Source organism: Cajanus cajan, chromosome 10, assembly GCF_000230855.2.
Source record: "Cajanus cajan strain Asha chromosome 10, NIPB_CcT2T_4, whole genome shotgun sequence".
Lineage (NCBI taxonomy): Eukaryota > Viridiplantae > Streptophyta > Magnoliopsida > Fabales > Fabaceae > Cajanus > Cajanus cajan.
Genome location: NC_138526.1, coordinates 10,684,003 through 10,693,578, shown reverse-complemented (window position 1 = coordinate 10,693,578; position 9,576 = coordinate 10,684,003). Strand labels below are relative to the sequence as shown.

The following is a 9,576-nucleotide window of genomic DNA, read 5'->3' as shown; positions in this document are numbered from 1 at the left end:
TAATTTATAATTGCTTAGAATAAATAGGGGTAATTTAGTAATTTTACGCTGTTATTTTAGAAAATAATCTGTCATAGGGAACCCGAAAGGGGCGTTGTGGGGTGCTAACACCTTCCCCACGCGTAACCGACTCCCTTACCCAACTCTGGTTGTAATGGCCAAAGTTGATTTATAAAATCAATTGCCTTATCCCTTTTTCCAATGTTTTGAGTAAAACATTGGTGGCGACTCCACGAACCCTCCTTTTACGAAAACCACTAATCCATGGAGGGTCCCGCTTGGGATTAATATGGATTGGTGAGACGTTTTAATAAATAAATTGGATAGGATCGACAAGGTCTCAGTTTGAGAACAAGTCGTTCTAATAATCCAATACATTTTCAAAACTAAAATAATAAGCGAGCTCGACCGTCTTCGCGACCGCCGAGGCCCGTTTGGGCCGGTGGCGACACCATGTTATATTATCATGTGATGTGAGACAAGAATTGGATGATGAATGCTCTAAGTCTAAGATGTATATGTTATTGACTCTTTTTCCTATAAGCAGGACTTCATTTGATTCCTTATCACAAACCATACAACATTGATTATTAAAAGAGATATTGTAATTTTTGTCACAAAGCTGGCTAATACTAAGCAGGTTATATTTGAGACCTTCTACATACAGGACATTTTCAATGAGAGTATTGGAATTGTTACCAACACTGCCTGAGCCTAGTATTCTGCCTTTGTTGTTATCTCCATATGTTACAGATCCTCCTTCTTTTTCCTGTAATGAGATAAATTTGCTTTTATCTCCTGTCATGTGTCTTGAGCAGCCGCTGTCTAAGTACCACATTGATTGCTTTGCTCTCAAGCACACCTGCAACACAAGTTATTCAATTTGATTTTGGTACCCAATGGATCTTGGGTCCTGGAGAATCAGTGAGTACATAATCTAATTTCTTAATCCATTTATATTTTCCACTAGGAATGCCAAATTTCCTTATCATGCATCTGTAGTAGTTATGACCAGATTTCATACAATAGTTACATGAGTGGGAATTAATGGATTTCATAACATTAACATTCTGTTTTTCTTTATCCTTTGCTTTTAATGCAGCATACAATGTTTCACAGTTCTCACATGGTGACTTTAGTTTAGAGATATCTGAAAGTAGTTTCCTGTTATCATTCTCTAAATCAGAAATTTTATCTCTCATATGTGTCATTTTCTTTTTGTAAACATTATTTGATTTTTCTAATTTCTTTGCTTCAGCATACAGTTCAGCAAATGCATTTTGCAATTCATCATACGAGTCAATAGATGAGTCAGAATCATATACCTCATAATCTGAATTATGTTTGGTCATGAGACAGAGATTTGCTTCCTGATCCTCATCACTATCACTTGAAGTTGTTGAGGCATTCTCTTCCCATGCTATGTATGCTTTCTTTTTCTTTGATCTGAACTTTTGTTTCGTCTCCTCATTCTTTTTCAGGCTTGGACAGTCAGCTCTCATGTGTCCAGCTTTTCCACATTCAAAACATTTGAACTTTGGAGATGAGTTTTCATTCTTCTTGAAGGATTTCTTCTGACTGGAGAATCTCTTATTGTTGTTCTTCCTTCTCATGAATTTTCTGAAATTCTTCACCATTAGATTTAATTCTTCTTGTTCAGAACTTTCATTGCTGCTATCCTCTTCATCACTTGAGGATTCTTTTACCTTTAAGGCCAGACCTTTTGCCTTTTTATCTTTTTGTTCTTCATCAGCAATCCTTGACAGATCCATCTCATATTCTCTTAGCTTTCCAAATAACTCAGCACTTGTCATCTGAGCTAAGTTCTTTGACTCTGTAATTGCTGTGACAGTTGGTTGCCATCTTCTGTTTAGTGACTTCAGGATTTTGACATTTACTTCTTCTTCCACGAAGTCTTTCCCTAATCCTTTTAGGTGATTTATTATGTGAATGAACCTCTTTTGCATATCCATGACAGTTTCACCTTGATTCATTCTGAAGGTTTCATATTCCTGAATGAGTGTGTTCTTTCTAGCTCTTCTCACTTCTGGAGTTCCTTCATGTGTTACTTGGATTAAATCCCAAGCTTCCTTTGCTGTAGAACAAGCTGAAATTCTAAAAAATTCATCAGAATTTAGTGCAGAATGTATGATATTTAAAGCTTTTGCATCATTCTCTGCTCTTCTAATTTCACTTTGATCCCAGCTATCATATGGTTTCTCAATTTCTTTTCCTCCCTCTATCTTAGTGGGTATTTTGTAATCTGTGATTACAGCCTGCCAAATATTTCTATGAACAGATTCCATGAAAATTTTCATTCTAACTTTCCAAAAGGGATAGTTATCTCCACAAAACAATGGGGGTCTGTTTATAGAAGCACCTTCAGCAAACGGTAATTGATTACCAGCCATCTAACCTTTCTAAAGATCTAGTCTTGAATGTTTTACAAGATACAGCTCTGGTACCAATTGTTGGTCCCTACGGTTAGAATCTAGAAGGGGGGGTTGAATAGATTCTATGTTAGTTTTCCTTTTCTTGTTTGCTTTCTAAATCTTTACCAAACAAATCTTGATTTAAAACAAACCTTTAAACATAAAAAGTAATTCAGAGTTATATATGCACAGCTTATCCAACAAGATTTGAATAACACAATTAATACAAGATATGTAAAGATTGAATTTATCAATTACCAAGAATCTTTAAAGTTCAGTTTCTGCAGATAATGTTTTTCTTCATACAACATTAATCAAGAAACTTATACAGAATGTAAAGAGTGTAAGAGTTAAGAAAATCATGCACCAAGATATATACTGGTTCAGCCATCCAAAGGCCTACATCCAGTTTCAGATTTAGATACACCTCTAAATCCAGTCAAATCCACTATTGATATTCTTTACATGCACCCTGCACAAGCAATATCCAATCAATGAATTTAACAAGCAAATCTTGACACCCACAAGATTAACAAACCATTTCTTGACTCCACAAGAAACATATAACCCAAGAATATTGATCCCACAATATCCTACTTGAGAAAAACCTATCTCAAGATTTCTCTTTACACAACTCTTCCAGAGATTCTCTAATCTCAAGAGTTAAAACCATTCAAACAATAACAAAAGATCAGAAACGAGTACACCTGTTCGTGTAGATATGATCTTCAACAACGTAAACCAGTTTAGAATGAATTTTCTATATGAACTTCATCTTCTTGAATTGATCTTGCACACTTCTTTTTCCAAAAGTTGATTTTCAGCAGATATGTTCTTTCTTTCTTTTTCAGAAAATCTTTTTCTCTTTTGCAGTAATGTGTATTCAAAAAAAAAAGTCTCTCTTGTTCGTGTAAGTATTTCTCTTCTTTCCGTGTGTGAAAATTCTCTTTTTAAAAGCTTCAGTTTTAATCTTATTTAAAGACAATTTTCATGTGCAAGGAAACAGTTATTTCAGTTATATTCATAACGGAGATAATCTATTACCTGTGATGGTAATCTATTACCACGAGTTAGAATAACTGAACTAATTATTTCAGCTCCTGTTTTAATCTATTACCTAACATGGTAACCGATTAACACGATGCCAAAATAACACAAAACTCACATTTGGAACAGAGGTAATCGATTACTTTAAAGAGATAATCGATTAACACGATCCTTTTTCCTCTTGAAATCATCAGAATCAGTTTGGTAATCTATTACCACACATGGTAATCGATTATTCCAGTATCAATCAGTTTTTCAACATGAGTCAGGTAATCTATTACCAGTTCAGGTAATCTATTCCTTAACTCAGAAAATTTCTGATGTTTTCAAGTTTTCATTTAAAGTCTCAAACACTCAGTAAATTAATACTTCATGTTCTCAACAATGAATGAAATAAGAAAAATGAGTATTATGATATTTTCACCTTCATGTTAATTACTAATTTTTAACACATAACAAACAAACACATACAAGCCTAATCTTTTAAACAATCAATACATTATCCTTTTGACATAGGCTTAAAATAAAAAGCAACATGAGCAAAACATCAAAACTAAAACTTCTAGGGAACATCTTCCAGATGTAGATTCTTCAATCTTCAACACCCTTGTTCCCTACAAAGGTCACATACTTGATTTGTAGCCACTAAATTAAACTTAGCTTTTTCCATCTTGTCTAATCTTTGATTAAGAGTATCAAATTTTGCTAAGAGTAACTCAATATTGTTCACTTCATATCGCCCCGGAGTTCCTTTCCTTGCTGTGACTTCTCTTTCACTGTATTGGCTGTGATTTGAGGCTACATTTTCCAAAATAATCATGCAGTCATTAATAGGTTTCCCCATGAAAGATCCTCCAGCTGCTGAGTCTAATATCATGGTGCTTTGTTGGTCCAATCCTTCAAAGAAAAATTGGATGGTAAGCCAACGGTTGAAGCCATGTTGTGGGCATGCTTGAAGATATCCTTTGAACCGTTCCCATGCTTCATAAATAGTCTCTCCAGTGCCTTGTTGGAAATTAGTGATTTTCTTCCTCAATTCTTTAGTTTTAGAAGGAGGAAAGAATTTCTCTAGAAAAGCTCTTTCACATAATTCCCAAGTTGCTATCTTTTCTCTAGGCACTGTTCTTAGCCACACCTTTGCCTTATCTCTCAAGGTGAGTGAGAATAAGCGGAGTCGCATTCCATCAGAAACTTCATCATCAAATTGCTGGGTCTCACAGATTTCCAAGAACCCCTCTAAGTGGTCATTAGGATCTTCTGATGGTAGTCCTCCAAAGGTGTTCTGTTTGAGCATATTCACCAGAGAAGCTGGTACAGTAGCTCCAGTTTGCATCTCCCCTCCAGGTATCCCACGAGCTACGGGTGCAGAGTAATCCCGAAGCGGTAAATTATCTCGTTGTGCAGCCATGTCAAATTCTCTAGAAAGGTTTCTTTTCCTTCTCAGGAGAGTTCTTTCAATCTCAGGATCAAGTGGTGTTGGTTTCCCAAGACGTAGAGATCTCTTTTGCATTAACCCTACGGCACTGCAAAAAAAAAAAAAGAAAGTGACCCGTGAAATCTGAATTGGAGAAGTAAACACTAAAAAAAAAAAAAAAATTATTTATTTATTAAATTTTTTTTTTATTATTAAAAAATTCGAATTAAAATAATTGTAATTTAAATCAAGAGACGTAGTCCCCGGCAACGGCGCCAAAAACTTGTTGTGTGGAAAACCGCAAGTGGACGGTTGTCGTCAAGTAATAAATATCGAATCACAGGGACTACGTGTTTGACCTAGAATTACTAGTATTTTAATTTGAATTTTAAAACAGATAGAATGTTTGTTTTGAGATGATAAGATCAGATTCGCTGGTAAAAGAGATAGTAATGCAATTAATGATAGTAATGCAATTAATGAATAAGATAAAACTTTAAGATAAGATAAGGAGATTTCCGGGAATCTAGGGTTCGCACAAAGAGTTCCAACAATATTGAATTATTATTTTCATTAATTAATTCTATTCCATCTTGAAGGTAGTCTTAACCTAATTTAATCCTTGCACCTTCTCAGGCTACGAGGACGTGTTCAATTAAAATTAATCCCTACTCTCGTGGTAATTACGTTCAATTAAACCCATTAAGATCTTTGTTAATCTATTACTCCTCGAAAGCTTAAATCAACTCTCGTGATTTAACACTCAAGTCTGTTCCTTTAGGTTCCGATAATTAGGTTCTCCTCTCAGTTCATCCCTAATTATCTATGATTATGAAAATTAAGATTAATTGTTTATCATAATTATAATCAAGTTCTCCTCTCAGTTCATCCTTAATTAATGTTATTATGAAAACAATAATGTTAAAGTTCATATATAAAATATAAAAGAACAAATCAAGAATTGGAATAAAATTAAGAAACTGAATAATGCATTAATAAAGAGGTTCTCAGAGGCTAAGCCCTGATCCCAGAAAAAGGGAAACTACTCACAGGAGTTCATAGTAGTTCTCCAAGAAAAGAAGAATAAAAGAAAAGCAAACCTTAGAGTCGATGGCACAGGCGCCCAACCTTCTCCAAGTGTCAAAAACTAAAAAAAACTGTCTCCGAAACAAAAGTGCTGTTCTAGGCTAACCTCATCTAATTTATAACCTAAAAGGGTAAAAAGGTAAAACTACCAAGATAAAAATTACAAAAATAAAAATAAAACATAAAACTTAAAAAGCTGGGACGCGAAGTGAATCACGGCCGTGACTGAGAATCACGACCGTGATCTTCTCTGGAGCACATTCATGAAGGGTCAGTGGCGTTCACGGGTGTGATTGGGAGTCACGGCCGTGATTTTCTCTGGTGAATCACGGGCGTGATTTAGAATCACGGCCGTGATTTTCCCTGTAGCTCAGCATTTCCTCTTTAATTCTTAAATCTTGATCCTGCTCAGAGAAAACACAACACATACCAAGAAAAGCATAAAATAGGAAAATGATATAAAAATTTATTAAAAACATGAAAGATATGCATGATTATGCTATGAATTCTTGTGAATTAAAGTGCTAAAATACGAGTAAAATACACAACATCAGCAGCTTATGCTCATGCTCTCTCAGGTTCCCAAAGAGAGTAGCTAATGTCAAGGAGGTCAAATCCTTTGATTCTTCAATGGCTGTCACCTTTGCTTGCCATGTTCTGTCCAAGCATTGCAGCACTTTTAAATTCAGCTCTTCTTTCTCAAATTTCCTGCCAAGGTCAACAAGGTGATTTATCAAGTGTGTAAATCTCTTTTGAAAATCAGAAATAGATTCACCATTTTGCATTCTAAACAGCTCAAATTCTCTAATGAGAGTATGCTTTCTTGATCTCTTTACATCACTTGTTCCTTCATGAGTGACTTGCAAAGTATCCCACATTTCTTTAGCAGATATGCATTGTGAAATTCTAAAAAATTCATCAATAGACAATGCAGATGTTATGATATTTTTGGCTCTCTTATCATGTTGGGCTCTTTTCTTTTCCTCATCACTCCATTCACTCCAATGTTTTTCCTTTAGCTCATCACCATCTTTTTTCATAGGGATATAGGGTCCATTTTCAATTTTTTTTCCAATGAATTTGATTTCTTTAGTCTTTTTATCACATATTAAGCAACATGTATTATCAAATTCAATTTTAAAACCTTTGTCACTTAGTTGACTTATACTCAACAAATTATGTTTCAATCCATCAACAAGCAATACATTCTCAATCAATGTTTGAGAGGAGGGATTACCAACATTGCCATGACCAAGTATTCTCCCTTTTTTTTGTCACCATAGGTAACATACCCTTCATTCTTCAATTTCAGACTTGAGAATTTTGAAGGATCTCCAGTCATATGCCTTGAGCAGCCACTATCAAGATACCATAGTAAGTTCTTGGCTCTTAAGCATTCCTACAACAAAGATTCAGACAAAAAATTTAGGTACCCATGTGAAGGGTCCTTGTAGGTTAGTTCTCAGCCTTTGGCTCTTTTTAATCCAAACCATTTCTCCATTTGGAACTCCATATTTCCTAGAGTAGTAGTTCTTTATTGTGTGACCTCTTTTACAACAATAGTAACAAGTTGTTTGTCTAGAGAAATTGCTTTTAAATCTTCTGAAATCTTGGTTTTTCTTAAAAGCTCCTTTCTTTGACTTGAATGGCATGTTCATACTTTGATTAAAACCAAGTCCACTCCTGTCAAAAGTGTTTCTTTTTTTTCCCAAAAGAATGTTTAAATTTGCATTTCCATTAGTGAACTTTGCAAGAGTGGATTTTAAATCAGCATTTTCTTTTTCAAAGGTCTTGCAATTTTCACAAACATCTTTTGAGGAGGAGGAGGCTTCATAATGAGCTTCACTAAAGTTGAAAATAGTTTGAAGATTATCATGCTCATGTTTCAAATCCTCAAGCTCTTGTTCAGCTTTAATTAAAGCATTTTCATACCATTTCAGCTTGTTTTTCAGCTTTGAATTCAAGGCATCTAATTTCACAGCCTCTTTATGAATTTGTATAAAAGCTTATTGGAGTTGATCATAGTCCAGATTGGATTCAAGGTCATAATCACTTACAATTGTGTCTTGGTCAGCTCTAGCCATCAAACACAAGTTGTTCTCTTCAACTTCAGATTCATCACTTGTTGTGCTTGAGTCATTATCTTCCCAAGCAATGTAGGCTCTCTTCCCTTTTCCATTTTTCTTCATTTTTTTCTCCTCTTGTTGCTTCTTCAAGAGGTTTGGACACTCAGCTTTCATATGTCCCGGTTTTCCACACTCAAAGCAATTGAAGGAGGATGTGCTTGCTTCCTCTTTCTTGTTTGTCTTTTTATTGAATTTGTAGGGGGAATTCCTTTTTCTTCTTAAGAATTTTCTGAACTTCTTCACCAGCAACTTGAAGTTCTCAGTTTTGGAATCATCGGAGCTTGATTCGTCACACACCTCTTTGCCTTTGGCAGATTTCAAGGCCTTTAATAACACTCCTTTGCCTTTCTTGTCCTACTGTTCATTTTTCTCAAATATGTGCAGCTTTTGCTCATGCTCTCTTAGCTTCCCAAAAAGAGTAGCAAGTGTCAAGGAGGTCAAATCCTTTGATTCTTCTATGGATGTCACCTTTGCTTGCCATGTTCTGTCCAAGCATTGCAGCACTTTTAAATTCAGCTCTTCTTTCTCAAATTTCCTGCCAAGGTCAACAAGGTGATTTATCAAGTGTGTAAATCTCTTTTGAAAATCAGAAATAGATTCACCATTTTGCATTCTAAACAGCTCATATTCTCTAATGAGAGTATGCTTTCTTGATCTCTTTACATCACTTGTTCCTTCATGAGTGACTTGCAAAGTATCCCACATTTCTTTAGCAGATATGCATTGTGAAATTCTAAAAAATTCATCAATAGACAATGCAGATGTTATGATATTTTTGGCTCTCTTATCATGTTGGGCTCTTTTCTTTTCCTCATCACTCCATTCACTCCAATGTTTTTCCTTTAGCTCATCACCATCTTTTTTCATAGGGATATAGGGTCCATTTTCTATAGCATCCCATACAGCAATATCAATAGCTTCAATGAAAATTCTCATCCTAATTTTCTAGTAGACATAGTTTTCACCATTGAAAACAGGAGGTCTATGAATAGACACACCCTCACCATAGGGTAGGTTGTTATTGGCCATTTTTGAAATCTTGAATAACTCTCAAGAACCTTGCTCTAGATACCAATTGTTAGAAAAGAATGGCACAATCCAAGAGGGGGGGTGAATTGGATTCAATGACCCTTTAAAAATTTATCAGAGTATTTAGGATCTTTATTTCACTCAAAACTTTTCTATGACTGAATTCTCAAATGAAGCTCTCTCAAAGACTTGTTTTGAAAATATGAATGCAATATGCTTTCTTGATTACAAAATTGTGAGGTTCAAATATAATGCTCTAATTCAGATTTAAACCAACAATTTTCACACACACATGTTAATCAAGAATTATCTTCTTTAATGTTCAATCAAGCAATTACTCAAAGTAAGAGATAATGTAGAAGAAGATTGCACAAGTCTTTTATACTGGTTCAGCCACTCCACATGTGACCTACATCCAGTCCTTAATCAACACCTGATTAAG

At 34.9% G+C, this 9,576-nt stretch overlaps 1 non-coding gene across 1 annotated transcript; it reads left to right on the top strand.

The window, feature by feature from the left end:
- Positions 1 to 4,411: 4,411 nt before the first annotated feature.
- On the top strand, positions 4,412 to 4,518 carry LOC145952932 (small nucleolar RNA R71). The gene has a single exon (XR_014430439.1). It is a non-coding gene; the product is annotated as a small nucleolar RNA R71 (small nucleolar RNA).
- Positions 4,519 to 9,576: the final 5,058 nt, after the last annotated feature.